The sequence below is a fragment of the Gasterosteus aculeatus genome, chromosome 20 (genome assembly GCF_964276395.1).
Source record: "Gasterosteus aculeatus chromosome 20, fGasAcu3.hap1.1, whole genome shotgun sequence".
Classification (NCBI taxonomy): domain Eukaryota; kingdom Metazoa; phylum Chordata; class Actinopteri; order Perciformes; family Gasterosteidae; genus Gasterosteus; species Gasterosteus aculeatus.
In genome coordinates, this window is record NC_135707.1 from 21,604,078 (window position 1) to 21,631,784 (window position 27,707).

Sequence of the window (27,707 nt, forward strand, 5' to 3'; positions counted from 1 at the left end):
TAGTCATCATTCTTTCCTGCAAGTCCACTTTGTGCTGTAAAAAGTCAGTGACTTGCCATGGAGAACAATCAGATAGACCTGTAGCCCCTCAATGTGAACTGCGGTCACAGAACCTGTCTGCATTGCATCACTTCATTCAGGCATTTTGGCCGACCAAACACAGAAAAGGGCAATCCTAAAATCTTTCATTGTAAAAGACACTCACGATAAAAGAGAACAGAAAACAAGCCAAAACGTCATCAATTGAAACATTTAGACATTGATGGAAGATGTAATAGTCCCTGAAAGATCGATAGACGGTTTACTTGTCAAGGTAGAGGGGCGCTGTGTCAAGTCCTTGAAGAAGCCCTTCTAGATATCCCTTTTTAAATCGCCACACCCTGTGCTGCTCATTACTTTGTGGTAATGGAAACAACTTGAACTCATACACTGGAATTGTGTACACATAGAAGCCTTTGTGCCTCGTTGGCGCAGTAGGCAGCGCGTCAGTCTCATAATCTGAAGGCCGTGAGTCCGACCCTCACACGGGGCAGGGGTTTTAATCCTCTTTTCCTCAATTTCTTTATGCCCGGAGACACAGTTAAATAAGTAGCGCTTTTTCTGTCAGCACTAAAACAGTCTCATTTGACTTGGAGATCTCGCCCCCTCAAGCAGACCAGGTGAGTTGGGCCATTCTTGTCTTCGTCCGTGGGTTCCATGGTGTAATGGTCAGCACTCTGGACTTTGAATCCAGTAATCCGAGTTCAAGTCTCGGTGGAACCTTCCTGTCAGGTGTTTTTGGTGAGGAAGTTTGGACTCCTTAGTCATCATTCTTTCCTGCAAGTCCACTTTGTGCTGTAAAAAGTCAGTGACTTGCCATGGAGAACAATCAGATAGCCCTGTAGCCCCTCAATGTGAACTGCGGTCACAGAACCTGTCTGCATTGCATCACTTCATTTTGGCCGACCAAACACAGAAAAGAGCAATCCTAAAATCTTTCATTGTAAAAGACACTCACGATAAAAGAGAACAGAAAACAAGCCAAAACGCCATCAATTGAAACATTTAGACATTGATGGAAAATGTAATAGTCCCCGAAAGATCGATAGACGGTTTACTTGTCAAGGTAGAGGGGCGCTGTGTCAAGTCCTTGAAGAAGCCCTTCTAGATATCCCTTTTTAAATCGCCACACCCTGTGCTGCTCTATACTTTGTGGTAATTGAAACAACTTGAACTCATACACTGGCATTGTGTAAACATAGAAGCCTTTGTGCCTCGTTGGCGCAGTCGGCAGCGCGTCAGTCTCATAATCTGAAGGCCGTGAGTCCGACCCTCACACGGGGCAGGGGTTTTAATCCTCTTTTCCTCAATTTGTTTATGCCCGGAGACACAGTTAAATAAGTAGCGCTTTTTTTGTCAGCACTAAAACAGTCTCATTCGACTTGGAGATCTCGCCCCCTCAAGCAGACCAGGTGAGTTGGGCCATTCTTATCTCCGTCCGTGGGTTCCATGGTGTAATGGTCAGCACTCTGGACTTTGAATCCAGTAATCCGAGTTCAAGTCTCGGTGGAACCTTCCTGTCAGGTGTTTTTGGTGAGGAAGTTTGGACTCCTTAGTCATCATTCTTTCCTGCAAGTCCACTTTGTGCTGTAAAAAGTCAGTGACTTGCCATGGAGAACAATCAGATAGCCCTGTAGCCCCTCAATGTGAACTGCGGTCACAGAACCTGTCTGCATTGCATCACTTCATTTTGGCCGACCAAACACAGAAAAGGGCAATCCTAAAATCTTTCATTGTAAAAGACACTTACGATAAAAGAGAACAGAAAACAAGCCAAAACGTCATCAATTGAAACATTTAGACATTGATGGAAGATGTAATAGTCCCTGAAAGATCGATAGACGGTTTACTTGTCAAGGTAGAGGGGCGCTGTGTCAAGTCCTTGAAGAAGCCCTTCTAGATATCCCTTTTTAAATCGCCACACCCTGTGTTGCTCTTTACTTTGTGGTAATGGAAACAACTTGAACTCATACACTGGAATTGTGTACACATAGAAGCCTTTGTGCCTCGTTGGCACAGTAGGCAGCGCGTCAGTCTCATAATCTGAAGGCCGTGAGTCCGACCCTCACACGGGGCAGGGGTTTTAATCCTCTTTTCCTCAATTTCTTTATGCCCGGAGACACAGTTAAATAAGTAGCGCTTTTTCTGTCAGCACTAAAACAGTCTCATTTGACTTGGAGATCTCGCCCCCTCAAGCAGACCAGGTGAGTTGGGCCATTCTTATCTCCGTCCGTGGGTTCCATGGTGTAATGGTCAGCACTCTGGACTTTGAATCCAGTAATCCGAGTTCAAGTCTCGGTGGAACCTTGCTGTCAGGTGTTTTTGGTGAGGAAGTTTGGACTCCTTAGTCATCATTCTTTCCTGCAAGTCCACTTTGTGCTGTAAAAAGTCAGTGACTTGCCATGGAGAACAATCAGATAGCCCTGTAGCCCATCAATGTGAACTGCGGTCACAGAACCTGTCTGCATTGCATCACTTCATTCAGGCATTTTGGCCGACCAAACACAGAAAAGGGCAATCCTAAAATCTTTCATTGTAAAAGACACTCACGATAAAAGAGAACAGAAAACAAGCCAAAACGTCATCAATTGAAACATTTAGACATTGATGGAAGATGTAATAGTCCCTGAAAGATCGATAGACGGTTTACTTGTCAAGGTAGAGGGGCGCTGTGTCAAGTCCTTGAAGAAGCCCTTCTAGATATCCCTTTTTAAATCGCCACACCCTGTGCTGCTCTTTACTTTGTGGTAATTGAAACAACTTGAACTCATACACTGGAATTGTGTACACATAGAAGCCTTTGTGCCTCGTTGGCGCAGTAGGCAGCGCGTCAGTCTCATAATCTGAAGGCCGTGAGTCCGACCCTCACACGGGGCAGGGGTTTTAATCCTCTTTTCCTCAATTTCTTTATGCCCGGAGACACAGTTAAATAAGTAGCGCTTTTTCTGTCAGCACTAAAACAGTCTCATTTGACTTGGAGATCTCGCCCCCTCAAGCAGACCAGGTGAGTTGGGCCATTCTTGTCTTCGTCCGTGGGTTCCATGGTGTAATGGTCAGCACTCTGGACTTTGAATCCAGTAATCCGAGTTCAAGTCTCGGTGGAACCTTCCTGTCAGGTGTTTTTGGTGAGGAAGTTTGGACTCCTTAGTCATCATTCTTTCCTGCAAGTCCACTTTGTGCTGTAAAAAGTCAGTGACTTGCCATGGAGAACAATCAGATAGCCCTGTAGCCCCTCAATGTGAACTGCGGTCACAGAACCTGTCTGCATTGCATCACTACATTTTGGCCGACCAAACACAGAAAAGAGCAATCCTAAAATCTTTCATTGTAAAAGACACTCACGATAAAAGAGAACAGAAAACAAGCCAAAACGCCATCAATTGAAACATTTAGACATTGATGGAAAATGTAATAGTCCCCGAAAGATCGATAGACGGTTTACTTGTCAAGGTAGAGGGGCGCTGTGTCAAGTCCTTGAAGAAGCCCTTCTAGATATCCCTTTTTAAATCGCCACACCCTGTGCTGCTCTATACTTTGTGGTAATTGAAACAACTTGAACTCATACACTGGCATTGTGTAAACATAGAAGCCTTTGTGCCTCGTTGGCGCAGTCGGCAGCGCGTCAGTCTCATAATCTGAAGGCCGTGAGTCCGACCCTCACACGGGGCAGGGGTTTTAATCCTCTTTTCCTCAATTTGTTTATGCCCGGAGACACAGTTAAATAAGTAGCGCTTTTTTTGTCAGCACTAAAACAGTCTCATTCGACTTGGAGATCTCGCCCCCTCAAGCAGACCAGGTGAGTTGGGCCATTCTTATCTCCGTCCGTGGGTTCCATGGTGTAATGGTCAGCACTCTGGACTTTGAATCCAGTAATCCGAGTTCAAGTCTCGGTGGAACCTTCCTGTCAGGTGTTGTTGGTGAGGAAGTTTGGACTCCTTAGTCATCATTCTTTCCTGCAAGTCCACTTTGTGCTGTAAAAAGTCAGTGACTTGCCATGGAGAACAATCAGATAGCCCTGTAGCCCCTCAATGTGAACTGCGGTCACAGAACCTGTCTGCATTGCATCACTTCATTCAGGCATTTTGGCCGACCAAACACAGAAAAGGGCAATCCTAAAATCTTTCATTGTAAAAGACACTCACGATAAAAGAGAACAGAAAACAAGCCAAAACGTCATCACTTGAAACATTTAGACATTGATGGAAGATGTAATAGTCCCTGAAAGATCGATAGACGGTTTACTTGTCAAGGTAGAGGGGCGCTGTGTCAAGTCCTTGAAGAAGCCCTTCTAGATATCCCTTTTTAAATCGCCACACCCTGTGCTGCTCTTTACTTTGTGGTAATAGAAACAACTTGAACTCATACACTGGAATTGTGTACACATAGAAGCCTTTGTGCCTCGTTGGCGCAGTAGGCAGCGCGTCAGTCTCATAATCTGAAGGCCGTGAGTCCGACCCTCACACGGGGCAGGGGTTTTAATCCTCTTTTCCTCAATTTCTTTATGCCCGGGGACACAGTTAAATAAGTAGCGCTTTTTCTGTCAGCACTAAAACAGTCTCATTTGACTTGGAGATCTCGCCCCCTCAAGCAGACCAGGTGAGTTGGGCCATTCTTATCTCCGTCCGTGGGTTCCATGGTGTAATGGTCAGCACTCTGGACTTTGAATCCAGTAATCCGAGTTCAAGTCTCGGTGGAACCTTCCTGTCAGGTGTTTTTGGTGAGGAAGTTTGGACTCCTTAGTCATCATTCTTTCCTGCAAGTCCACTTTGTGCTGTAAAAAGTCAGTGACTTGCCATGGAGAACAATCAGATAGCCCTGTAGCCCCTCAATGTGAACTGCGGTCACAGAACCTGTCTGCATTGCATCACTTCATTTTGGCCGACCAAACACAGAAAAGAGCAATCCTAAAATCTTTCATTGTAAAAGACACTCACGATAAAAGAGAACAGAAAACAAGCCAAAACGTCATCAATTGAAACATTTAGACATTGATGGAAGATGTAATAGTCCCTGAAAGATCGATAGACGGTTTACTTGTCAAGGTAGAGGGGCGCTGTGTCAAGTCCTTGAAGAAGCCCTTCTAGATATCCCTTTTTAAATCGCCACACCCTGTGCTGCTCTTTACTTTGTGGTAATTGAAACAACTTGAACTCATACACTGGAATTGTGTACACATAGAAGCCTTTGTGCCTCGTTGGCGCAGTAGGCAGCGCGTCAGTCTCATAATCTGAAGGCCGTGAGTCCGACCCTCACACGGGGCAGGGGTTTTAATCCTCTTTTCCTCAATTTCTTTATGCCCGGAGACACAGTTAAATAAGTAGCGCTTTTTCTGTCAGCACTAAAACAGTCTCATTTGACTTGGAGATCTCGCCCCCTCAAGCAGACCAGGTGAGTTGGGCCATTCTTGTCTTCGTCCGTGGGTTCCATGGTGTAATGGTCAGCACTCTGGACTTTGAATCCAGTAATCCGAGTTCAAGTCTCGGTGGAACCTTCCTGTCAGGTGTTTTTGGTGAGGAAGTTTGGACTCCTTAGTCATCATTCTTTCCTGCAAGTCCACTTTGTGCTGTAAAAAGTCAGTGACTTGCCATGGAGAACAATCAGATAGCCCTGTAGCCCCTCAATGTGAACTGCGGTCACAGAACCTGTCTGCATTGCATCACTACATTTTGGCCGACCAAACACAGAAAAGAGCAATCCTAAAATCTTTCATTGTAAAAGACACTCACGATAAAAGAGAACAGAAAACAAGCCAAAACGCCATCAATTGAAACATTTAGACATTGATGGAAAATGTAATAGTCCCCGAAAGATCGATAGACGGTTTACTTGTCAAGGTAGAGGGGCGCTGTGTCAAGTCCTTGAAGAAGCCCTTCTAGATATCCCTTTTTAAATCGCCACACCCTGTGCTGCTCTATACTTTGTGGTAATTGAAACAACTTGAACTCATACACTGGCATTGTGTAAACATAGAAGCCTTTGTGCCTCGTTGGCGCAGTCGGCAGCGCGTCAGTCTCATAATCTGAAGGCCGTGAGTCCGACCCTCACACGGGGCAGGGGTTTTAATCCTCTTTTCCTCAATTTGTTTATGCCCGGAGACACAGTTAAATAAGTAGCGCTTTTTTTGTCAGCACTAAAACAGTCTCATTCGACTTGGAGATCTCGCCCCCTCAAGCAGACCAGGTGAGTTGGGCCATTCTTATCTCCGTCCGTGGGTTCCATGGTGTAATGGTCAGCACTCTGGACTTTGAATCCAGTAATCCGAGTTCAAGTCTCGGTGGAACCTTCCTGTCAGGTGTTGTTGGTGAGGAAGTTTGGACTCCTTAGTCATCATTCTTTCCTGCAAGTCCACTTTGTGCTGTAAAAAGTCAGTGACTTGCCATGGAGAACAATCAGATAGCCCTGTAGCCCCTCAATGTGAACTGCGGTCACAGAACCTGTCTGCATTGCATCACTTCATTCAGGCATTTTGGCCGACCAAACACAGAAAAGGGCAATCCTAAAATCTTTCATTGTAAAAGACACTCACGATAAAAGAGAACAGAAAACAAGCCAAAACGTCATCACTTGAAACATTTAGACATTGATGGAAGATGTAATAGTCCCTGAAAGATCGATAGACGGTTTACTTGTCAAGGTAGAGGGGCGCTGTGTCAAGTCCTTGAAGAAGCCCTTCTAGATATCCCTTTTTAAATCGCCACACCCTGTGCTGCTCTTTACTTTGTGGTAATAGAAACAACTTGAACTCATACACTGGCATTGTGTAAACATAGAAGCCTTTGTGCCTCGTTGACGCAGTCGGCAGCGCATCAGTCTCATAATCTGAAGGCCGTGAGTCCGACCCTCACACGGGGCAGGGGTTTTAATCCTCTTTTCCTCAATTTGTTTATGCCCGGAGACACAGTTAAATAAGTAGCGCTTTTTTTGTCAGCACTAAAACAGTCTCATTTGACTTGGAGATCTCGCACCCTCAAGCAGACCAGGTGAGTTGGGCCATTCTTATCTCCGTCCGTGGGTTCCATGGTGTAATGGTCAGCACTCTGGACTTTGAATCCAGTAATCCGAGTTCAAGTCTCGGTGGAACCTTCCTGTCAGGTGTTTTTGGTGAGGAAGTTTGGACTCCTTAGTCATCATTCTTTCCTGCAAGTCCACTTTGTGCTGTAAAAAGTCAGTGACTTGCCATGGAGAACAATCAGATAGCCCTGTAGCCCCTCAATGTGAACTGCGGTCACAGAACCTGTCTGCATTGCATCGCTTCATTCAGGCATTTTGGCCGACCAAACACAGAAAAGGGCAATCCTAAAATCTTTCATTGTAAAAGACACTCACGATAAAAGAGAACAGAAAACAAGCCAAAACGTCATCACTTGAAACATTTAGACATTGATGGAAGATGTAATAGTCCCTGAAAGATCGATAGACGGTTTACTTGTCAAGGTAGAGGGGCGCTGTGTCAAGTCCTTGAAGAAGCCCTTCTAGATATCCCTTTTTAAATCGCCACACCCTGTGCTGCTCTATACTTTGTGGTAATAGAAACAACTTGAACTCATACACTGGAATTGTGTACACATAGAAGCCTTTGTGCCTCGTTGGCGCAGTAGGCAGCGCGTCAGTCTCATAATCTGAAGGCCGTGAGTCCGACCCTCACACGGGGCAGGGGTTTTAATCCTCTTTTCCTCAATTTCTTTATGCCCGGGGACACAGTTAAATAAGTAGCGCTTTTTCTGTCAGCACTAAAACAGTCTCATTTGACTTGGAGATCTCGCCCCCTCAAGCAGACCAGGTTAGTTGGGCCATTCTTATCTCCGTCCGTGGGTTCCATGGTGTAATGGTCAGCACTCTGGACTTTGAATCCAGTAATCCGATTTCAAGTCTCGGTGGAACCTTCCTGTCAGGTGTTTTTGGTGAGGAAGTTTGGACTCCTTAGTCATCATTCTTTCCTGCAAGTCCACTTTGTGCTGTAAAAAGTCAGTGACTTGCCATGGAGAACAATCAGATAGCCCTGTAGCCCCTCAATGTGAACTGCGGTCACAGAACCTGTCTGCATTGCATCACTTCATTCAGGCATTTTGGCCGACCAAACACAGAAAAGGGCAATCCTAAAATCTTTCATTGTAAAAGACACTCACGATAAAAGAGAACAGAAAACAAGCCAAAACGTCATCAATTGAAACATTTAGACATTGATGGAAGATGTAATAGTCCCTAAAAGATCGATAGACGGTTTACTTGTCAAGGTAGAGGGGCGCTGTGTCAAGTCCTTGAAGAAGCCCTTCTAGATATCCCTTTTTAAATCGCCACACCCTGTGCTGCTCTATACTTTGTGGTAATTGAAACAACTTGAACTCATACACTGGCATTGTGTAAACATAGAAGGCTATGTGCCTCGTTGGCGCAGTCGGCAGCGAGTCAGTCTCATAATCTGAAGGCCGTGAGTCCGACCCTCACACGGGGCAGGGGTTTTAATCCTCTTTTCCTCAATTTCTTTATGCCCGGAGACACAGTTAAATAAGTAGCGCTTTTTCTGTCAGCACTAAAACAGTCTCATTTGACTTGGAGATCTCGCCCCCTCAAGCAGACCAGGTGAGTTGGGCCATTCTTATCTCCGTCTGTGGGTTCCATGGTGTAATGGTCAGCACTCTGGACTTTGAATCCAGTAATCCGAGTTCAAGTCTCGGTGGAACCTTCCTGTCAGGTGTTTTTGGTGAGGAAGTTTGGACTCCTTAGTCATCCTTCTTTCCTGCAAGTCCACTTTGTGCTGTAAAAAGTCAGTGACTTGCCATGGAGAACAATCAGATAGCCCTGTAGCCCCTCAATGTGAACTGCGGTCACAGAACCTGTCTGCATTGCATCACTTCATTTTGGCCGACCAAACACAGAAAAGAGCAATCCTAAAATCTTTCATTGTAAAAGACACTCACGATAAAAGAGAACAGAAAACAAGCCAAAACGTCATCAATTGAAACATTTAGACATTGATGGAAAATGTAATAGTCCCCGAAAGATCGATAGACGGTTTACTTGTCAAGGTAGAGGGGCGCTGTGTCAAGTCCTTGAAGAAGCCCTTCTAGATATCCCTTTTTAAATCGCCACACCCTGTGCTGCTCTATACTTTGTGGTAATTGAAACAACTTGAACTCATACACTGGCATTGTGTAAACATAGAAGCCTTTGTGCCTCGTTGGCGCAGTCGGCAGCGCGTCAGTCTCATAATCTGAAGGCCGTGAGTCCGACCCTCACACGGGGCAGGGGTTTTAATCCTCTTTTCCTCAATTTCTTTATGCCCGGAGACACAGTTAAATAAGTAGCGCTTTTTTTGTCAGCACTAAAACAGTCTCATTCGACTTGGAGATCTCGCCCCCTCAAGCAGACCAGGTGAGTTGGGCCATTCTTGTCTCCGTCCGTGGGTTCCATGGTGTAATGGTCAGCACTCTGGACTTTGAATCCAGTAATCCGAGTTCAAGTCTCGGTGGAACCTTCCTGTCAGGTGTTTTTGGTGAGGAAGTTTGGACTCCTTAGTCATCATTCTTTCCTGCAAGTCCACTTTGTGCTGTAAAAAGTCAGTGACTTGCCATGGAGAACAATCAGATAGACCTGTAGCCCCTCAATGTGAACTGCGGTCACAGAACCTGTCTGCATGGCATCACTTCATTCAGGCATTTTGGCCGACCAAACACAGAAAAGGGCAATCCTAAAATCTTTCATTGTAAAAGACACTCACGATAAAAGAGAACAGAAAACAAGCCAAAACGTCATCAATTGAAACATTTAGACATTGATGGAAGATGTAATAGTCCCTAAAAGATCGATAGACGGTTTACTTGTCAAGGTAGAGGGGCGCTGTGTCAAGTCCTTGAAGAAGCCCTTCTAGATATCCCTTTTTAAATCGCCACACCCTGTGCTGCTCATTACTTTGTGGTAATGGAAACAACTTGAACTCATACACTGGAATTGTGTACACATAGAAGCCTTTGTGCCTCGTTGGCGCAGTAGGCAGCGCGTCAGTCTCATAATCTGAAGGCCGTGAGTCAGACCCTCACACGGGGCAGGGGTTTTAATCCTCTTTTCCTCAATTTCTTTATGCCCGGGGACACAGTCAAATAAGTAGCGCTTTTTCTGTCAGCACTAAAACAGTCTCATTTGACTTGGAGATCTCGCCCCCTCAAGCAGACCAGGTGAGTTGGGCCATTCTTGTCTCCGTCCGTGGGTTCCATGGTGTAATGGTCAGCACTCTGGACTTTGAATCCAGTAATCCGAGTTCAAGTCTCGGTGGAACCTTCCTGTCAGGTGTTTTTGGTGAGGAAGTTTGGACTCCTTAGTCATCATTCTTTCCTGCAAGTCCACTTTGTGCTGTAAAAAGTCAGTGACTTGCCATGGAGAACAATCAGATAGACCTGTAGCCCCTCAATGTGAACTGCGGTCACAGAACCTGTCTGCATTGCATCACTTCATTCAGGCATTTCGGCCGACCAAACACAGAAAAGGGCAATCCTAAAATCTTTCATTGTAAAAGACACTCACGATAAAAGAGAACAGAAAACAAGCCAAAACGTCATCAATTGAAACATTTAGACATTGATGGAAGATGTAATAGTCCCTGAAAGATCGATAGACGGTTTACTTGTCAAGGTAGAGGGGCGCTGTGTCAAGTCCTTGAAGAAGCCCTTCTAGATATCCCTTTTTAAATCGCCACACCCTGTGCTGCTCATTACTTTGTGGTAATGGAAACAACTTGAACTCATACACTGGAATTGTGTACACATAGAAGCCTTTGTGCCTCGTTGGCGCAGTAGGCAGCGCGTCAGTCTCATAATCTGAACGCCGTGAGTCCGACCCTCACACGGGGCAGGGGTTTTAATCCTCTTTTCCTCAATTTCTTTATGCCCGGGGACACAGTTAAATAAGTAGCGCTTTTTCTGTCAGCACTAAAACAGTCTCATTCGACTTGGAGATCTCGCCCCCTCAAGGAGACCAGGTGAGTTGGGCCATTCTTATCTCCGTCCGTGGGTTCCATGGTATAATGGTCAGCACTCTGGACTTTGAATCCAGTAATCCGAGTTCAAGTCTCGGTGGAACCTTCCTGTCAGGTGTTTTTGGTGAGGAAGTTTGGACTCCTTAGTCATCATTCTTTCCTGCAAGTCCACTTTGTGCTGTAAAAAGTCAGTGACTTGCCATGGAGAACAATCAGATAGCCCTGTAGCCCCTCAATGTGAACTGCGGTCACAGAACCTGTCTGCATTGCATCACTTCATTTTGGCCGACCAAACACAGAAAAGAGCAATCCTAAAATCTTTCATTGTAAAAGACACTCACGATAAAAGAGAACAGAAAACAAGCCAAAACGCCATCAATTGAAACATTTAGACATTGATGGAAAATGTAATAGTCCCTGAAAGATCGATAGACGGTTTACTTGTCAAGGTAGAGGGGCGCTGTGTCAAGTCCTTGAAGAAGCCCTTCTAGATATCCCTTTTTAAATCGCCACACCCTGTGCTGCTCTATACTTTGTGGTAATTGAAACAACTTGAACTCATACACTGGCATTGTGTAAACATAGAAGCCTTTGTGCCTCGTTGGCGCAGTCGGCAGCGCGTCAGTCTCATAATCTGAAGGCCGTGAGTCCGACCCTCACACGGGGCAGGGGTTTTAATCCTCTTTTCCTCAATTTGTTTATGCCCGGAGACACAGTTAAATAAGTAGAGCTTTTTTTGTCAGCACTAAAACAGTCTCATTCGACTTGGAGATCTCGCCCCCTCAAGCAGACCAGGTGAGTTGGGCCATTCTTATCTCCGTCCGTGGGTTCCATGGTGTAATGGTCAGCACTCTGGACTTTGAATCCAGTAATCCGAGTTCAAGTCTCGGTGGAACCTTCCTGTCAGGTGTTTTAGGTGAGGAAGTTTGGACTCCTTAGTCATCATTCTTTCCTGCAAGTCCACTTTGTGCTGTAAAAAGTCAGTGACTTGCCATGGAGAACAATCAGATAGCCCTGTAGCCCCTCAATGTGAACTGCGGTCACAGAACCTGTCTGCATTGCATCACTTCATTTTGGCCGACCAAACACAGAAAAGGGCAATCCTAAAATCTTTCATTGTAAAAGACACTTACGATAAAAGAGAACAGAAAACAAGCCAAAACGTCATCAATTGAAACATTTAGACATTGATGGAAGATGTAATAGTCCCTGAAAGATCGATAGACGGTTTACTTGTCAAGGTAGAGGGGCGCTGTGTCAAGTCCTTGAAGAAGCCCTTCTAGATATCCCTTTTTAAATCGCCACACCCTGTGTTGCTCTTTACTTTGTGGTAATGGAAACAACTTGAACTCATACACTGGAATTGTGTACACATAGAAGCCTTTGTGCCTCGTTGGCACAGTAGGCAGCGCGTCAGTCTCATAATCTGAAGGCCGTGAGTCCGACCCTCACACGGGGCAGGGGTTTTAATCCTCTTTTCCTCAATTTCTTTATGCCTGGAGACACAGTTAAATAAGTAGCGCTTTTTCTGTCAGCAGTAACACAGTGTCATTCGACTTGGAGATCTCGCCCCCTCACGCAGACCAGGTGAGTTGGGCCATTCTTATCTCCGTCCGTGGGTTCCATGGTGTAATGGTCAGCACTCTGGACTTTGAATCCAGTAATCCGAGTTCAAGTCTCGGTGGAACCTTCCTGTCAGGTGTTTTTGGTGAGGAAGTTTGGACTCCTTAGTCATCATTCTTTCCTGCAAGTCCACTTTGTGCTGTAAAAAGTCAGTGACTTGCCATGGAGAACAATCAGATAGACCTGTAGCTCCTCAATGTGAACTGCGGTCACAGAACCTGTCTGCATTGCATCACTTCATTCAGGCATTTTGGCTGACCAAACACAGAAAAGGGCAATCCTAAAATCTTTCATTGTAAAAGACACTCACGATAAAAGAGAACAGAAAACAAGCCAAAACGTCATCAATTGAAACATTTAGACATTGATGGAAGATGTAATAGTCCCTGAAAGATCGATAGACGGTTTACTTGTCAAGGTAGAGGGGCGCTGTGTCAAGTCCTTGAAGAAGCCCTTCTAGATATCCCTTTTTAAATCGCCACACCCTGTGCTGCTCATTACTTTGTGGTAATGGAAACAACTTGAACTCATACACTGGAATTGTGTACACATAGAAGCCTTTGTGCCTCGTTGGCGCAGTAGGCAGCGCGTCAGTCTCATAATCTGAAGGCCGTGAGTCCGACCCTTACACGGGGCAGGGGTTTTAATCCTCTTTTCCTCAATTTCTTTATGCCCGGAGACACAGTTAAATAAGTAGCGCTTTTTCTGTCAGCACTAAAACAGTCTCATTTGACTTGGAGATCTCGCCCCCTCAAGCAGACCAGGTGAGTTGGGCCATTCTTATCTCCGTCCGTGGGTTCCATGGTGTAATGGTCAGCACTCTGGACTTTGAATCCAGTAATCCGAGTTCAAGTCTCGGTGGAACCTTCCTGTCAGGTGTTTCTGGTGAGGAAGTTTGGACTCCTTAGTCATCATTCTTTCCTGCAAGTCCACTTTGTGCTGTAAAAAGTCAGTGACTTGCCATGGAGAACAATCAGATAGCCCTGTAGCCCCTAAATGTGAACTGCGGTCACAGAACCTGTCTGCATTGCATCACTTCATTTTGGCCGACCAAACACAGAAAAGAGCAATCCTAAAATCTTTCATTGTAAAAGACACTCACGATAAAAGAGAACAGAAAACAAGCCAAAACGCCATCAATTGAAACATTTAGACATTGATGGAAAATGTAATAGTCCCTGAAAGATCGATAGACGGTTTACTTGTCAAGGTAGAGGGGCGCTGTGTCAAGTCCTTGAAGAAGCCCTTCTAGATATCCCTTTTTAAATCGCCACACCCTGTGTTGCTCTTTACTTTGTGGTAATGGAAACAACTTGAACTCATACACTGGAATTGTGTACACATAGAAGCCTTTGTGCTTCGTTGGCACAGTAGGCAGCGCGTCAGTCTCATAATCTGAAGGCCGTGAGTCCGACCCTCACACGGGGCAGGGGTTTTAATCCTCTTTTCCTCAATTTCTTTATGCCTGGAGACACAGTTAAATAAGTAGCGCTTTTTCTGTCAGCAGTAACACAGTGTCATTCGACTTGGAGATCTCGCCCCCTCACGCAGACCAGGTGAGTTGGGCCATTCTTATCTCCGTCCGTGGGTTCCATGGTGTAATGGTCAGCACTCTGGACTTTGAATCCAGTAATCCGAGTTCAAGTCTCGGTGGAACCTTCCTGTCAGGTGTTTTTGGTGAGGAAGTTTGGACTCCTTAGTCATCATTCTTTCCTGCAAGTCCACTTTGTGCTGTAAAAAGTCAGTGACTTGCCATGGAGAACAATCAGATAGACCTGTAGCTCCTCAATGTGAACTGCGGTCACAGAACCTGTCTGCATTGCATCACTTCATTCAGGCATTTTGGCTGACCAAACACAGAAAAGGGCAATCCTAAAATCTTTCATTGTAAAAGACACTCACGATAAAAGAGAACAGAAAACAAGCCAAAACGTCATCAATTGAAACATTTAGACATTGATGGAAGATGTAATAGTCCCTGAAAGATCGATAGACGGTTTACTTGTCAAGGTAGAGGGGCGCTGTGTCAAGTCCTTGAAGAAGCCCTTCTAGATATCCCTTTTTAAATCGCCACACCCTGTGCTGCTCATTACTTTGTGGTAATGGAAACAACTTGAACTCATACACTGGAATTGTGTACACATAGAAGCCTTTGTGCCTCGTTGGCGCAGTAGGCAGCGCGTCAGTCTCATAATCTGAAGGCCGTGAGTCCGACCCTCACACGGGGCAGGGGTTTTAATCCTCTTTTCCTCAATTTCTTTATGCCCGGAGACACAGTTAAATAAGTAGCGCTTTTTCTGTCAGCACTAAAACAGTCTCATTTGACTTGGAGATCTCGCCCCCTCAAGCAGACCAGGTGAGTTGGGCCATTCTTATCTCCGTCCGTGGGTTCCATGGTGTAATGGTCAGCACTCTGGACTTTGAATCCAGTAATCCGAGTTCAAGTCTCGGTGGAACCTTCCTGTCAGGTGTTTTTGGTGAGGAAGTTTGGACTCCTTAGTCATCATTCTTTCCTGCAAGTCCACTTTGTGCTGTAAAAAGTCAGTGACTTGCCATGGAGAACAATCAGATAGCCCTGTAGCCCCTCAATGTGAACTGCGGTCACAGAACCTGTCTGCATTGCATCACTTCATTTTGGCCGACCAAACACAGAAAAGAGCAATCCTAAAATCTTTCATTGTAAAAGACACTCACGATAAAAGAGAACAGAAAACAAGCCAAAACGTCATCAATTGAAACATTTAGACATTGATGGAAGATGTAATAGTCCCTGAAAGATCGATAGACGGTTTACTTGTCAAGGTAGAGGGGCGCTGTGTCAAGTCCTTGAAGAAGCCCTTCTAGATATCCCTTTTTAAATCGCCACACCCTGTGCTGCTCATTACTTTGTGGTAATGGAAACAACTTGAACTCATACACTGGAATTGTGTACACATAGAAGCCTTTGTGCCTCGTTGGCGCAGTAGGCAGCGCGTCAGTCTCATAATCTGAAGGCCGTGAGTCCGACCCTCACACGGGGCAGGGGTTTTAATCCTCTTTTCCTCAATTTCTTTATGCCCGGAGACACAGTTAAATAAGTAGCACTTTTTCTGTCAGCACTAAAACAGTCTCATTTGACTTGGAGATCTCGCCCCCTCAAGCAGACCAGGTGAGTTGGGCCATTCTTATCTCCGTCCGTGGGTTCCATGGTGTAATGGTCAGCACTCTGGACTTTGAATCCAGTAATCCGAGTTCAAGTCTCGGTGGAACCTTGCTGTCAGGTGTTTTTGGTGAGGAAGTTTGGACTCCTTAGTCATCATTCTTTCCTGCAAGTCCACTTTGTGCTGTAAAAAGTCAGTGACTTGCCATGGAGAGCAATCAGATAGCCCTGTAGCCCCTCAATGTGAACTGCGGTCACAGAACCTGTCTGCATTGCATCACTTCATTCAGGCATTTTGGCCGACCAAACACAGAAAAGGGCAATCCTAAAATCTTTCATTGTAAAAGACACTCACGATAAAAGAGAACAGAAAACAAGCCAAAACGTCATCAATTGAAACATTTAGACATTGATGGAAGATGTAATAGTCCCTAAAAGATCGATAGACGGTTTACTTGTCAAGGTAGAGGGGCGCTGTGTCAAGTCCTTGAAGAAGCCCTTCTAGATATCCATTTTTAAATCGCCACACCCTGTGCTGCTCATTACTTTGTGGTAATGGAAACAACTTGAACTCATACACTGGAATTGTGTACACATAGAAGCCTTTGTGCCTCGTTGGCGCAGTAGGCAGCGCGTCAGTCTCATAATCTGAAGGCCGTGAGTCAGACCCTCACACGGGGCAGGGGTTTTAATCCTCTTTTCCTCAATTTCTTCATGCCCGGGGACACAGTCAAATAAGTAGCGCTTTTTCTGTCAGCACTAAAACAGTCTCATTTGACTTGGAGATCTCGCCCCCTCAAGCAGACCAGGTGAGTTGGGCCATTCTTGTCTCCGTCCGTGGGTTCCATGGTGTAATGGTCAGCACTCTGGACTTTGAATCCAGTAATCCGAGTTCAAGTCTCGGTGGAACCTTCCTGTCAGGTGTTTTTGGTGAGGAAGTTTGGACTCCTTAGTCATCATTCTTTCCTGCAAGTCCACTTTGTGCTGTAAAAAGTCAGTGACTTGCCATGGAGAACAATCAGATAGCCCTGTAGCCCCTCAATGTGAACTGCGGTCACAGAACCTGTCTGCATTGCATCACTTCATTTTGGCCGACCAAACACAGAAAAGAGCAATCCTAAAATCTTTCATTGTAAAAGACACTCACGATAAAAGAGAACAGAAAACAAGCCAAAACGCCATCAATTGAAACATTTAGACATTGATGGAAGATGTAATAGTCCCTGAAAGATCGATAGACGGTTTACTTGTCAAGGTAGAGGGGCGCTGTGTCAAGTCCTTGAAGAAGCCCTTCTAGATATCCCTTTTTAAATCGCCACACCCTGTGCTGCTCTATACTTTGTGGTAATTGAAACAACTTGAACTCATACACTGGCATTGTGTAAACATAGAAGCCTTTGTGCCTCGTTGGCGCAGTCGGCAGCGCGTCAGTCTCATAATCTGAAGGCCGTGAGTCCGACCCTCACACGGGGCAGGGGTTTTAATCCTCTTTTCCTCAATTTCTTTATGCCTGGAGACACAGTTAAATAAGTAGCGCTTTTTCTGTCAGCAGTAACACAGTGTCATTCGACTTGGAGATCTCGCCCCCTCACGCAGACCAGGTGAGTTGGGCCATTCTTATCTCCGTCCGTGGGTTCCATGGTGTAATGGTCAGCACTCTGGACTTTGAATCCAGTAATCCGAGTTCAAGTCTCGGTGGAACCTTCCTGTCAGGTGTTTTTGGTGAGGAAGTTTGGACTCCTTAGTCATCATTCTTTCCTGCAAGTCCACTTTGTGCTGTAAAAAGTCAGTGACTTGCCATGGAGAACAATCAGATAGACCTGTAGCCCCTCAATGTGAACTGCGGTCACAGAACCTGTCTGCATGGCATCACTTCATTCAGGCATTTTGGCCGACCAAACACAGAAAAGGGCAATCCTAAAATCTTTCATTGTAAAAGACACTCACGATAAAAGAGAACAGAAAACAAGCCAAAACGTCATCAATTGAAACATTTAGACATTGATGGAAGATGTAATAGTCCCTGAAAGATCGATAGACGGTTTACTTGTCAAGGTAGAGGGGCGCTGTGTCAAGTCCTTGAAGAAGCCCTTCTAGATATCCCTTTTTAAATCGCCACACCCTGTGCTGCTCATTACTTTGTGGTAATGGAAACAACTTGAACTCATACACTGGAATTGTGTACACATAGAAGCCTTTGTGCCTCGTTGGCGCAGTAGGCAGCGCGTCAGTCTCATAATCTGAAGGCCGTGAGTCCGACCCTCACACGGGGCAGGGGTTTTAATCCTCTTTTCCTCAATTTCTTTATGCCCGGAGACACAGTTAAATAAGTAGCGCTTTTTCTGTCAGCACTAAAACAGTCTCATTTGACTTGGAGATCTCGCCCCCTCAAGCAGACCAGGTGAGTTGGGCCATTCTTGTCTCCGTCCGTGGGTTCCATGGTGTAATGGTCAGCACTCTGGACTTTGAATCCAGTAATCCGAGTTCAAGTCTCGGTGGAACCTTCCTGTCAGGTGTTTTTGGTGAGGAAGTTTGGACTCCTTAGTCATCATTCTTTCCTGCAAGTCCACTTTGTGCTGTAAAAAGTCAGTGACTTGCCATGGAGAACAATCAGATAGACCTGTAGCCCCTCAATGTGAACTGCGGTCACAGAACCTGTCTGCATTGCATCACTTCATTCAGGCATTTTGGCCGACCAAACACAGAAAAGGGCAATCCTAAAATCTTTCATTGTAAAAGACACTCACGATAAAAGAGAACAGAAAACAAGCCAAAACGTCATCAATTGAAACATTTAGACATTGATGGAAGATGTAATAGTCCCTGAAAGATCGATAGACGGTTTACTTGTCAAGGTAGAGGGGCGCTGTGTCAAGTCCTTGAAGAAGCCCTTCTAGATATCCCTTTTTAAATCGCCACACCCTGTGCTGCTCATTACTTTGTGGTAATGGAAACAACTTGAACTCATACACTGGAATTGTGTACACATAGAAGCCTTTGTGCCTCGTTGGCGCAGTAGGCAGCGCGTCAGTCTCATAATCTGAAGGCCGTGAGTCCGACCCTCACACGGGGCAGGGGTTTTAATCCTCTTTTCCTCAATTTCTTTATGCCCGGGGACACAGTTAAATAAGTAGCGCTTTTTCTGTCAGCACTAAAACAGTCTCATTCGACTTGGAGATCTCGCCCCCTCAAGGAGACCAGGTGAGTTGGGCCATTCTTATCTCCGTCCGTGGGTTCCATGGTATAATGGTCAGCACTCTGGACTTTGAATCCAGTAATCCGAGTTCAAGTCTCGGTGGAACCTTCCTGTCAGGTGTTTTTGGTGAGGAAGTTTGGACTCCTTAGTCATCATTCTTTCCTGCAAGTCCACTTTGTGCTGTAAAAAGTCAGTGACTTGCCATGGAGAACAATCAGATAGCCCTGTAGCCCCTCAATGTGAACTGCGGTCACAGAACCTGTCTGCATTGCATCACTTCATTTTGGCCGACCAAACACAGAAAAGAGCAATCCTAAAATCTTTCATTGTAAAAGACACTCACGATAAAAGAGAACAGAAAACAAGCCAAAACGCCATCAATTGAAACATTTAGACATTGATGGAAAATGTAATAGTCCCTGAAAGATCGATAGACGGTTTACTTGTCAAGGTAGAGGGGCGCTGTGTCAAGTCCTTGAAGAAGCCCTTCTAGATATCCCTTTTTAAATCGCCACACCCTGTGCTGCTCTATACTTTGTGGTAATTGAAACAACTTGAACTCATACACTGGCATTGTGTAAACATAGAAGCCTTTGTGCCTCGTTGGCGCAGTCGGCAGCGCGTCAGTCTCATAATCTGAAGGCCGTGAGTCCGACCCTCACACGGGGCAGGGGTTTTAATCCTCTTTTCCTCAATTTGTTTATGCCCGGAGACACAGTTAAATAAGTAGCGCTTTTTTTGTCAGCACTAAAACAGTCTCATTCGACTTGGAGATCTCGCCCCCTCAAGCAGACCAGGTGAGTTGGGCCATTCTTATCTCCGTCCGTGGGTTCCATGGTGTAATGGTCAGCACTCTGGACTTTGAATCCAGTAATCCGAGTTCAAGTCTCGGTGGAACCTTCCTGTCAGGTGTTTTAGGTGAGGAAGTTTGGACTCCTTAGTCATCATTCTTTCCTGCAAGTCCACTTTGTGCTGTAAAAAGTCAGTGACTTGCCATGGAGAACAATCAGATAGCCCTGTAGCCCCTCAATGTGAACTGCGGTCACAGAACCTGTCTGCATTGCATCACTTCATTTTGGCCGACCAAACACAGAAAAGAGCAATCCTAAAATCTTTCATTGTAAAAGACACTCACGATAAAAGAGAACAGAAAACAAGCCAAAACGTCATCAATTGAAACATTTAGACATTGATGGAAGATGTAATAGTCCCTGAAAGATCGATAGACGGTTTACTTGTCAAGGTAGAGGGGCGCTGTGTCAAGTCCTTGAAGAAGCCCTTCTAGATATCCCTTTTTAAATCGCCACACCCTGTGTTGCTCTTTACTTTGTGGTAATGGAAACAACTTGAACTCATACACTGGAATTGTGTACACATAGAAGCCTTTGTGCCTCGTTGGCACAGTAGGCAGCGCGTCAGTCTCATAATCTGAAGGCCGTGAGTCCGACCCTCACACGGGGCAGGGGTTTTAATCCTCTTTTCCTCAATTTCTTTATGCCTGGAGACACAGTTAAATAAGTAGCGCTTTTTCTGTCAGCAGTAACACAGTGTCATTCGACTTGGAGATCTCGCCCCCTCACGCAGACCAGGTGAGTTGGGCCATTCTTATCTCCGTCCGTGGGTTCCATGGTGTAATGGTCAGCACTCTGGACTTTGAATCCAGTAATCCGAGTTCAAGTCTCGGTGGAACCTTCCTGTCAGGTGTTTTTGGTGAGGAAGTTTGGACTCCTTAGTCATCATTCTTTCCTGCAAGTCCACTTTGTGCTGTAAAAAGTCAGTGACTTGCCATGGAGAACAATCAGATAGACCTGTAGCTCCTCAATGTGAACTGCGGTCACAGAACCTGTCTGCATTGCATCACTTCATTCAGGCATTTTGGCCGACCAAACACAGAAAAGGGCAATCCTAAAATCTTTCATTGTAAAAGACACTCACGATAAAAGAGAACAGAAAACAAGCCAAAACGTCATCAATTGAAACATTTAGACATTGATGGAAGATGTAATAGTCCCTGAAAGATCGATAGACGGTTTACTTGTCAAGGTAGAGGGGCGCTGTGTCAAGTCCTTGAAGAAGCCCTTCTAGATATCCCTTTTTAAATCGCCACACCCTGTGCTGCTCATTACTTTGTGGTAATGGAAACAACTTGAACTCATACACTGGAATTGTGTACACATAGAAGCCTTTGTGCCTCGTTGGCGCAGTAGGCAGCGCGTCAATCTCATAATCTGAAGGCCGTGAGTCCGACCCTCACACGGGGCAGGGGTTTTAATCCTCTTTTCCTCAATTTCTTTATGCCCGGAGACACAGTTAAATAAGTAGCGCTTTTTCTGTCAGCACTAAAACAGTCTCATTTGACTTGGAGATCTCGCCCCCTCAAGCAGACCAGGTGAGTTGGGCCATTCTTATCTCCGTCCGTGGGTTCCATGGTGTAATGGTCAGCACTCTGGACTTTGAATCCAGTAATCCGAGTTCAAGTCTCGGTGGAACCTTGCTGTCAGGTGTTTTTGGTGAGGAAGTTTGGACTCCTTAGTCATCATTCTTTCCTGCAAGTCCACTTTGTGCTGTAAAAAGTCAGTGACTTGCCATGGAGAACAATCAGATAGCCCTGTAGCCCCTCAATGTGAACTGCGGTCACAGAACCTGTCTGCATTGCATCACTTCATTTTGGCCGACCAAACACAGAAAAGAGCAATCCTAAAATCTTTCATTGTAAAAGACACTCACGATAAAAGAGAACAGAAAACAAGCCAAAACGTCATCAATTGAAACATTTAGACATTGATGGAAGATGTAATAGTCCCTGAAAGATCGATAGACGGTTTACTTGTCAAGGTAGAGGGGCGCTGTGTCAAGTCCTTGAAGAAGCCCTTCTAGATATCCCTTTTTAAATCGCCACACCCTGTGCTGCTCATTACTTTGTGGTAATGGAAACAACTTGAACTCATACACTGGAATTGTGTACACATAGAAGCCTTTGTGCCTCGTTGGCGCAGTAGGCAGCGCGTCAGTCTCATAATCTGAAGGCCGTGAGTCCGACCCTCACACGGGGCAGGGGTTTTAATCCTCTTTTCCTCAATTTCTTTATGCCCGGAGACACAGTTAAATAAGTAGCGCTTTTTCTGTCAGCACTAAAACAGTCTCATTTGACTTGGAGATCTCGCCCCCTCAAGCAGACCAGGTGAGTTGGGCCATTCTTATATCCGTCCGTGGGTTCCATGGTGTAATGGTCAGCACTCTGGACTTTGAATCCAGTAATCCGAGTTCAAGTCTCGGTGGAACCTTGCTGTCAGGTGTTTTTGGTGAGGAAGTTTGGACTCCTTAGTCATCATTCTTTCCTGCAAGTCCACTTTGTGCTGTAAAAAGTCAGTGACTTGCCATGGAGAGCAATCAGATAGCCCTGTAGCCCCTCAATGTGAACTGCGGTCACAGAACCTGTCTGCATTGCATCACTTCATTCAGGCATTTTGGCCGACCAAACACAGAAAAGGGCAATCCTAAAATCTTTCATTGTAAAAGACACTCACGATAAAAGAGAACAGAAAACAAGCCAAAACGTCATCAATTGAAACATTTAGACATTGATGGAAGATGTAATAGTCCCTAAAAGATCGATAGACGGTTTACTTGTCAAGGTAGAGGGGCGCTGTGTCAAGTCCTTGAAGAAGCCCTTCTAGATATCCCTTTTTAAATCGCCACACCCTGTGCTGCTCATTACTTTGTGGTAATGGAAACAACTTGAACTCATACACTGGAATTGTGTACACATAGAAGCCTTTGTGCCTCGTTGGCGCAGTAGGCAGCGCGTCAGTCTCATAATCTGAAGGCCGTGAGTCAGACCCTCACACGGGGCAGGGGTTTTAATCCTCTTTTCCTCAATTTCTTTATGCCCGGGGACACAGTCAAATAAGTAGCGCTTTTTCTGTCAGCACTAAAACAGTCTCATTTGACTTGGAGATCTCGCCCCCTCAAGCAGACCAGGTGAGTTGGGCCATTCTTGTCTCCGTCCGTGGGTTCCATGGTGTAATGGTCAGCACTCTGGACTTTGAATCCAGTAATCCGAGTTCAAGTCTCGGTGGAACCTTCCTGTCAGGTGTTTTTGGTGAGGAAGTTTGGACTCCTTAGTCATCATTCTTTCCTGCAAGTCCACTTTGTGCTGTAAAAAGTCAGTGACTTGCCATGGAGAACAATCAGATAGCCCTGTAGCCCCTCAATGTGAACTGCGGTCACAGAACCTGTCTGCATTGCATCACTTCATTTTGGCCGACCAAACACAGAAAAGAGCAATCCTAAAATCTTTCATTGTAAAAGACACTCACGATAAAAGAAAACAGAAAACAAGCCAAAACGTCATCAATTGAAACATTTAGACATTGATGGAAAATGTAATAGTCCCCGAAAGATCGATAGACGGTTTACTTGTCAAGGTAGAGGGGCGCTGTGTCAAGTCCTTGAAGAAGCCCTTCTAGATATCCCTTTTTAAATCGCCACACCCTGTGCTGCTCTATACTTTGTGGTAATTGAAACAACTTGAACTCATACACTGGCATTGTGTAAACATAGATACTTTGTGCCTCGTTGGCGCAGTAGGCAGCGCGTCAGTCTGATAATCTGAAGGCCGTGAGTCCGACCCTCACACGGGGCAGGGGTTTTAATCCTCTTTTCCTCAATTTCTTTATGCCCGGGGACACAGTTAAATAAGTAGCGCATTTTCTGTCAGCACTAAAACAGTCTCATTCGACTTGGAGATCTCGCCCCCTCAAGCAGACCAGGTGAGTTGGGCCATTCTTATCTCCGTCCGTGGGTTCCACTACATTACTGTACCGTGTCAACTGCTGCAATTAGAATGTCTTATGACTCCAATTTTTATTCAAATGTACGTTTTCTCACCGTCGTGCCCCTTCATACGACTAAAGATAGAGTTTCATGACTTTTTTCAAAATATTTGGGGATTCTTTTCAGACGCGGAATTTTTAAAAAACTTTTTTCCATTACTTTTACAAGTATGGAGTAAATCCCATGCAGGCTTGGCCTACACCAACTAACACAGTGGCACCACTGGGTGGAGTTGAACCCGAGGCATCTGTCTGGGAGGCGAGAGTGCTAACCACTGTACCGTGTCAACTGCTGCCGTGAGAATGTGTTATGACTCCAATTTAGAAAAAATTCGGATTTTTATTCAAAAGTAGGTTTTCTCACCATCGTGGACCTTCATATGACTAAGGATAGAATTTCATGACTTTTTTCAAAATATTTGGGGATTCTTTTCAGACGCGGAATTTAAAAAAAACTTTTTTCCATTACTTTTACAAGTATGAAGTAAATCCCATGCAGGCTTAGCCTACACCAACTAACACAGTGGCACCACTGGGTGGAGTTGAACCCGAGGCATCTGCCTGGGAGGCGAGAGTGCTAACCACTGTACCGTGTCAACTGCTGCCGTTAGAATGTGTTATGACTCCAATTTAGAAAAAATTCGGATTTTTATTCAAAAGTAGGTTTTCTCACCATCGTGGACCTTCATATGACTAAAGATAGAATTTCATGACTTTTTTTTAAAATATTTGGGGATTCTTTTTACACGCGGAAGTATTAAAAAACTTTTTTCCATTACTTTTACAAGTATGGAGTGAACCCCATGCAGGCCTAGCCTACACCCCCTAACACAGTGGCGCCACTGGGTGGAGTTGAACCCGAGGAATCTGTCTGGGAGGCGAGAGTGCTACCCACTACACCACTGTACCGTGTCAACTGGTTCCATTAGAATGTCTTATCACTCCAATTTAGAAAAAATTCGGATTTTTATTCAAAAGTACGTTTTCTCACCGTCGTGCACCGTCATATGACTACAGATAGAATTTTATGACTTTTTGCAAAATATTTTGGGATTCTTTACAGACGCGGAAGTTTAAAAAAAAATGTTTCCATTACTTTTACAAGTATGGAGTGAACCCCATGCAGGCTTAGCCTACACCACCTAAGACAGATGCGCCACTGGGTGGAGTTGAACCCGAGGCATCTGTCTGGGAGGCGAGAATGCTAACCACTACACCACTGTACCCTGTCACCTGCTGCCGTTAGAATGTCTTATGACTCTAATTTAGAAAAAATTCTAATTTTTATTCAAAAGTACGTTTTCTCAACATCGTACCCCTTCATATGACTAAAGATAGACTTTCATGACTTTTTTCAAAATATTTGGGGATTCTTTTCAGACCGAGGCTTAAAAAAAGTTTTTTCCATTACTTTTACAAGTATGCAGTGAATCCCATGCAGGCTTAGCCTACACCACCTAACACAGTGGCACCACTGGGTGGAGTTGAAGCCGAGGCATCTGTCTGTGAGGCGAGAGTGCTAACCACTACACCACTGTACCGTGTCAACTGCTGGCGTTAGAATGTCTTATGACTCCAATTTAGAAAAAAATCGGATTTTTATTCAAAAGTAGGTTTTCTCACCATCTTGCACCTTCATATGACTAAGGATAGAATTTCATGACTTTTTGCAAAATATTTGGGGATTATTTTCAGACGCGGAAGTTTAAAAAAAAAGTTTTTTCCATTACTTTTACAAGTATGGAGTGAATCCCATGCAGGCTTAGCCTACACCAAAGGCACCACAGGGTGGAGTTGAACCCAAGGCATCTGTCTGGAAGGCGAGAGTGCTAACCACTACACCACAGTACCGTGTCAACTGCTGTCGTTAGAATGTCTTATGACTTCAATTTCGAAAAAATTCAGATTTTTATTCAAAAGTACGTTTTCTCACCAACGTGCCCCTTCATATGACTAAATATAAAATTTCATGACTTTTTGCTAAATATTTTGGGATTCTTTTCAGACGCGGAAGTTGTAGAAACGTTTTTTCATTACTTTTACAAGTATGGAGTGAACCCAAAGGAGGCTTAGCCTACACCACCTAACACAGAGGCGCAAATGGGTGGAGTTGATCCCGAGGCATCTGTCTGGGAGGCGAGAGTGCTACCCACTACACCACTGTACCCTGTCAACTGCTTCCATTAGAATGTCTTATCACTCCAATTTAGAAAAAATTCGGATTTTTGTTCAAAAGTAGGTTTTCTCACCATCGTGCACCTTCATATGACTAAGGATAGAATTTAAGGACTTTTTGCAAAATATTTGGGGATTCTTTTCAGACGCGGAAGTTTAAAAAAAAAAAAATTCCATTACTTTTACAAGTATGGAGTGAACCCCATGAAGGCTTAGCCTACACCACCTAACACAGAGGCGCCACTGGGTGGAGTTGAACCCGAGGCATCTGTCTGGGAGGCGAGAGTGCTAACCACTGTACCGTGTCAACTGCTGCCGTGAGAATGTGTTATGACTCCAATTTAGAAAAAATTCGGATTTTTATTCAAAAGTAGGTTTTCTCACCATCGTGGACCTTCATATGACTAAGGATAGAATTTCATGACTTTTTTCAAAATATTTGGGGATTCTTTTCAGACGCGGAATTTAAAAAAAACTTTTTTCCATTACTTTTACAAGTATGGAGTAAATCCCATGCAGGCTTAGCCTACACCAACTAACACAGTGGCACCACTGGGTGGAGTTGAACCCGAGGCATCTGCCTGGGAGGCGAGAGTGCTAACCACTGTACCGTGTCAACTGCTGCCGTTAGAATGTGTTATGACTCCAATTTAGAAAAAATTCGGATTTTTATTCAAAAGTAGGTTTTCTCACCATCGTGGACCTTCATATGACTAAAGATAGAATTTCATGACTTTTTTCAAAATATTTGGGGATTCTTTTTACACGCGGAAGTATTAAAAAACTTTTTTCCATTACTTTTACAAGTATGGAGTGAACCCCATGCAGGCCTAGCCTACACCCCCTAACACAGTGGCGCCACTGGGTGGAGTTGAACCCGAGGAATCTGTCTGGGAGGCGAGAGTGCTACCCACTACACCACTGTACCGTGTCAACTAGTTCCATTAGAATGTCTTATCACTCCAATTTAGAAAAAATTCGGATTTTTATTCAAAAGTACGTTTTCTCACCGTCGTGCACCGTCATATGACTACAGATAGAATTTTATGACTTTTTGCAAAATATTTTGGGATTCTTTACAGACGCGGAAGTTTAAAAAAAAATGTTTCCATTACTTTTACAAGTATGGAGTGAACCCCATGCAGGCTTAGCCTACACCACCTAAGACAGATGCGCCACTGGGTGGAGTTGAACCCGAGGCATCTGTCTGGGAGGCGAGAATGCTAACCACTACACCACTGTACCCTGTCACCTGCTGCCGTTAGAATGTCTTATGACTCTAATTTAGAAAAAATTCTAATTTTTATTCAAAAGTACGTTTTCTCAACATCGTACCCCTTCATATGACTAAAGATAGACTTTCATGACTTTTTTCAAAATATTTGGGGATTCTTTTCAGACTGAGGCTTAAAAAAAGTTTTTTCCATTACTTTTACAAGTATGCAGTGAATCCCATGCAGGCTTAGCCTACACCACCTAACACAGAGGCGCCACTGGGTGGAGTTGAACCCAGGGCATCTGTTTGGGAGGCGAGAGTGCTAACCACTTCACCACTGTACCGTGTCAACTGCTGCCATTAGAATGTCTTGTGACTCCAATTTAGAAAAAATTCAGATTTTTATTCAAAAGTACGTTTTCTCACCGTCGTCCCCCTTCATATGACTAAAGATAGAATTTGATGACTTTTGGCAAAATATTTGGGGATTCTTTTCAGACGCGGAAGTTTTAAAA

General features: G+C 44.7%; 47 non-coding genes across 47 annotated transcripts; all 47 read left to right on the forward strand.

Annotated features, from left to right (window-relative positions):
* Positions 1–459: 459 nt before the first annotated feature.
* On the forward strand, positions 460–532 carry trnam-cau (transfer RNA methionine (anticodon CAU)). The gene has a single exon. It is a non-coding gene; the product is annotated as a tRNA-Met (tRNA).
* Positions 533–690: 158 nt separating this feature from the next.
* trnaq-uug (transfer RNA glutamine (anticodon UUG)) lies at positions 691–762 on the forward strand. The gene has a single exon. It is a non-coding gene; the product is annotated as a tRNA-Gln (tRNA).
* Positions 763–1,251: 489 nt separating this feature from the next.
* On the forward strand, positions 1,252–1,324 carry trnam-cau (transfer RNA methionine (anticodon CAU)). Its single transcript has one exon. It is a non-coding gene; the product is annotated as a tRNA-Met (tRNA).
* A 158-nt stretch (positions 1,325–1,482) lies between these two features.
* Positions 1,483–1,554, forward strand: trnaq-uug (transfer RNA glutamine (anticodon UUG)). The gene has a single exon. It is a non-coding gene; the product is annotated as a tRNA-Gln (tRNA).
* Positions 1,555–2,274: 720 nt separating this feature from the next.
* trnaq-uug (transfer RNA glutamine (anticodon UUG)) lies at positions 2,275–2,346 on the forward strand. The gene has a single exon. It is a non-coding gene; the product is annotated as a tRNA-Gln (tRNA).
* A 497-nt stretch (positions 2,347–2,843) lies between these two features.
* trnam-cau (transfer RNA methionine (anticodon CAU)) lies at positions 2,844–2,916 on the forward strand. Its single transcript has one exon. It is a non-coding gene; the product is annotated as a tRNA-Met (tRNA).
* A 158-nt stretch (positions 2,917–3,074) lies between these two features.
* On the forward strand, positions 3,075–3,146 carry trnaq-uug (transfer RNA glutamine (anticodon UUG)). Its single transcript has one exon. It is a non-coding gene; the product is annotated as a tRNA-Gln (tRNA).
* A 489-nt stretch (positions 3,147–3,635) lies between these two features.
* Positions 3,636–3,708, forward strand: trnam-cau (transfer RNA methionine (anticodon CAU)). The gene has a single exon. It is a non-coding gene; the product is annotated as a tRNA-Met (tRNA).
* A 158-nt stretch (positions 3,709–3,866) lies between these two features.
* trnaq-uug (transfer RNA glutamine (anticodon UUG)) lies at positions 3,867–3,938 on the forward strand. The gene has a single exon. It is a non-coding gene; the product is annotated as a tRNA-Gln (tRNA).
* A 497-nt stretch (positions 3,939–4,435) lies between these two features.
* trnam-cau (transfer RNA methionine (anticodon CAU)) lies at positions 4,436–4,508 on the forward strand. The gene has a single exon. It is a non-coding gene; the product is annotated as a tRNA-Met (tRNA).
* A 158-nt stretch (positions 4,509–4,666) lies between these two features.
* Positions 4,667–4,738, forward strand: trnaq-uug (transfer RNA glutamine (anticodon UUG)). Its single transcript has one exon. It is a non-coding gene; the product is annotated as a tRNA-Gln (tRNA).
* Positions 4,739–5,227: 489 nt separating this feature from the next.
* Positions 5,228–5,300, forward strand: trnam-cau (transfer RNA methionine (anticodon CAU)). Its single transcript has one exon. It is a non-coding gene; the product is annotated as a tRNA-Met (tRNA).
* Positions 5,301–5,458: 158 nt separating this feature from the next.
* Positions 5,459–5,530, forward strand: trnaq-uug (transfer RNA glutamine (anticodon UUG)). Its single transcript has one exon. It is a non-coding gene; the product is annotated as a tRNA-Gln (tRNA).
* Positions 5,531–6,019: 489 nt separating this feature from the next.
* On the forward strand, positions 6,020–6,092 carry trnam-cau (transfer RNA methionine (anticodon CAU)). Its single transcript has one exon. It is a non-coding gene; the product is annotated as a tRNA-Met (tRNA).
* A 158-nt stretch (positions 6,093–6,250) lies between these two features.
* trnaq-uug (transfer RNA glutamine (anticodon UUG)) lies at positions 6,251–6,322 on the forward strand. Its single transcript has one exon. It is a non-coding gene; the product is annotated as a tRNA-Gln (tRNA).
* A 728-nt stretch (positions 6,323–7,050) lies between these two features.
* trnaq-uug (transfer RNA glutamine (anticodon UUG)) lies at positions 7,051–7,122 on the forward strand. Its single transcript has one exon. It is a non-coding gene; the product is annotated as a tRNA-Gln (tRNA).
* Positions 7,123–7,619: 497 nt separating this feature from the next.
* Positions 7,620–7,692, forward strand: trnam-cau (transfer RNA methionine (anticodon CAU)). Its single transcript has one exon. It is a non-coding gene; the product is annotated as a tRNA-Met (tRNA).
* Positions 7,693–7,850: 158 nt separating this feature from the next.
* trnaq-uug (transfer RNA glutamine (anticodon UUG)) lies at positions 7,851–7,922 on the forward strand. Its single transcript has one exon. It is a non-coding gene; the product is annotated as a tRNA-Gln (tRNA).
* A 728-nt stretch (positions 7,923–8,650) lies between these two features.
* On the forward strand, positions 8,651–8,722 carry trnaq-uug (transfer RNA glutamine (anticodon UUG)). Its single transcript has one exon. It is a non-coding gene; the product is annotated as a tRNA-Gln (tRNA).
* Positions 8,723–9,211: 489 nt separating this feature from the next.
* Positions 9,212–9,284, forward strand: trnam-cau (transfer RNA methionine (anticodon CAU)). The gene has a single exon. It is a non-coding gene; the product is annotated as a tRNA-Met (tRNA).
* Positions 9,285–9,442: 158 nt separating this feature from the next.
* trnaq-uug (transfer RNA glutamine (anticodon UUG)) lies at positions 9,443–9,514 on the forward strand. Its single transcript has one exon. It is a non-coding gene; the product is annotated as a tRNA-Gln (tRNA).
* A 728-nt stretch (positions 9,515–10,242) lies between these two features.
* On the forward strand, positions 10,243–10,314 carry trnaq-uug (transfer RNA glutamine (anticodon UUG)). The gene has a single exon. It is a non-coding gene; the product is annotated as a tRNA-Gln (tRNA).
* Positions 10,315–11,042: 728 nt separating this feature from the next.
* trnaq-uug (transfer RNA glutamine (anticodon UUG)) lies at positions 11,043–11,114 on the forward strand. Its single transcript has one exon. It is a non-coding gene; the product is annotated as a tRNA-Gln (tRNA).
* Positions 11,115–11,603: 489 nt separating this feature from the next.
* Positions 11,604–11,676, forward strand: trnam-cau (transfer RNA methionine (anticodon CAU)). Its single transcript has one exon. It is a non-coding gene; the product is annotated as a tRNA-Met (tRNA).
* Positions 11,677–11,834: 158 nt separating this feature from the next.
* On the forward strand, positions 11,835–11,906 carry trnaq-uug (transfer RNA glutamine (anticodon UUG)). Its single transcript has one exon. It is a non-coding gene; the product is annotated as a tRNA-Gln (tRNA).
* Positions 11,907–12,626: 720 nt separating this feature from the next.
* trnaq-uug (transfer RNA glutamine (anticodon UUG)) lies at positions 12,627–12,698 on the forward strand. The gene has a single exon. It is a non-coding gene; the product is annotated as a tRNA-Gln (tRNA).
* Positions 12,699–13,426: 728 nt separating this feature from the next.
* On the forward strand, positions 13,427–13,498 carry trnaq-uug (transfer RNA glutamine (anticodon UUG)). Its single transcript has one exon. It is a non-coding gene; the product is annotated as a tRNA-Gln (tRNA).
* A 720-nt stretch (positions 13,499–14,218) lies between these two features.
* trnaq-uug (transfer RNA glutamine (anticodon UUG)) lies at positions 14,219–14,290 on the forward strand. The gene has a single exon. It is a non-coding gene; the product is annotated as a tRNA-Gln (tRNA).
* A 497-nt stretch (positions 14,291–14,787) lies between these two features.
* Positions 14,788–14,860, forward strand: trnam-cau (transfer RNA methionine (anticodon CAU)). Its single transcript has one exon. It is a non-coding gene; the product is annotated as a tRNA-Met (tRNA).
* Positions 14,861–15,018: 158 nt separating this feature from the next.
* trnaq-uug (transfer RNA glutamine (anticodon UUG)) lies at positions 15,019–15,090 on the forward strand. The gene has a single exon. It is a non-coding gene; the product is annotated as a tRNA-Gln (tRNA).
* A 489-nt stretch (positions 15,091–15,579) lies between these two features.
* Positions 15,580–15,652, forward strand: trnam-cau (transfer RNA methionine (anticodon CAU)). The gene has a single exon. It is a non-coding gene; the product is annotated as a tRNA-Met (tRNA).
* A 158-nt stretch (positions 15,653–15,810) lies between these two features.
* trnaq-uug (transfer RNA glutamine (anticodon UUG)) lies at positions 15,811–15,882 on the forward strand. Its single transcript has one exon. It is a non-coding gene; the product is annotated as a tRNA-Gln (tRNA).
* Positions 15,883–16,610: 728 nt separating this feature from the next.
* On the forward strand, positions 16,611–16,682 carry trnaq-uug (transfer RNA glutamine (anticodon UUG)). Its single transcript has one exon. It is a non-coding gene; the product is annotated as a tRNA-Gln (tRNA).
* A 489-nt stretch (positions 16,683–17,171) lies between these two features.
* trnam-cau (transfer RNA methionine (anticodon CAU)) lies at positions 17,172–17,244 on the forward strand. Its single transcript has one exon. It is a non-coding gene; the product is annotated as a tRNA-Met (tRNA).
* Positions 17,245–17,402: 158 nt separating this feature from the next.
* On the forward strand, positions 17,403–17,474 carry trnaq-uug (transfer RNA glutamine (anticodon UUG)). Its single transcript has one exon. It is a non-coding gene; the product is annotated as a tRNA-Gln (tRNA).
* A 497-nt stretch (positions 17,475–17,971) lies between these two features.
* On the forward strand, positions 17,972–18,044 carry trnam-cau (transfer RNA methionine (anticodon CAU)). The gene has a single exon. It is a non-coding gene; the product is annotated as a tRNA-Met (tRNA).
* A 158-nt stretch (positions 18,045–18,202) lies between these two features.
* trnaq-uug (transfer RNA glutamine (anticodon UUG)) lies at positions 18,203–18,274 on the forward strand. Its single transcript has one exon. It is a non-coding gene; the product is annotated as a tRNA-Gln (tRNA).
* Positions 18,275–18,771: 497 nt separating this feature from the next.
* On the forward strand, positions 18,772–18,844 carry trnam-cau (transfer RNA methionine (anticodon CAU)). The gene has a single exon. It is a non-coding gene; the product is annotated as a tRNA-Met (tRNA).
* Positions 18,845–19,002: 158 nt separating this feature from the next.
* On the forward strand, positions 19,003–19,074 carry trnaq-uug (transfer RNA glutamine (anticodon UUG)). Its single transcript has one exon. It is a non-coding gene; the product is annotated as a tRNA-Gln (tRNA).
* A 489-nt stretch (positions 19,075–19,563) lies between these two features.
* On the forward strand, positions 19,564–19,636 carry trnam-cau (transfer RNA methionine (anticodon CAU)). The gene has a single exon. It is a non-coding gene; the product is annotated as a tRNA-Met (tRNA).
* Positions 19,637–19,794: 158 nt separating this feature from the next.
* trnaq-uug (transfer RNA glutamine (anticodon UUG)) lies at positions 19,795–19,866 on the forward strand. The gene has a single exon. It is a non-coding gene; the product is annotated as a tRNA-Gln (tRNA).
* A 720-nt stretch (positions 19,867–20,586) lies between these two features.
* Positions 20,587–20,658, forward strand: trnaq-uug (transfer RNA glutamine (anticodon UUG)). The gene has a single exon. It is a non-coding gene; the product is annotated as a tRNA-Gln (tRNA).
* A 728-nt stretch (positions 20,659–21,386) lies between these two features.
* Positions 21,387–21,458, forward strand: trnaq-uug (transfer RNA glutamine (anticodon UUG)). The gene has a single exon. It is a non-coding gene; the product is annotated as a tRNA-Gln (tRNA).
* A 489-nt stretch (positions 21,459–21,947) lies between these two features.
* Positions 21,948–22,020, forward strand: trnam-cau (transfer RNA methionine (anticodon CAU)). The gene has a single exon. It is a non-coding gene; the product is annotated as a tRNA-Met (tRNA).
* A 158-nt stretch (positions 22,021–22,178) lies between these two features.
* Positions 22,179–22,250, forward strand: trnaq-uug (transfer RNA glutamine (anticodon UUG)). Its single transcript has one exon. It is a non-coding gene; the product is annotated as a tRNA-Gln (tRNA).
* A 728-nt stretch (positions 22,251–22,978) lies between these two features.
* Positions 22,979–23,050, forward strand: trnaq-uug (transfer RNA glutamine (anticodon UUG)). The gene has a single exon. It is a non-coding gene; the product is annotated as a tRNA-Gln (tRNA).
* A 488-nt stretch (positions 23,051–23,538) lies between these two features.
* Positions 23,539–23,611, forward strand: trnai-gau (transfer RNA isoleucine (anticodon GAU)). Its single transcript has one exon. It is a non-coding gene; the product is annotated as a tRNA-Ile (tRNA).
* Positions 23,612–27,707: the final 4,096 nt, after the last annotated feature.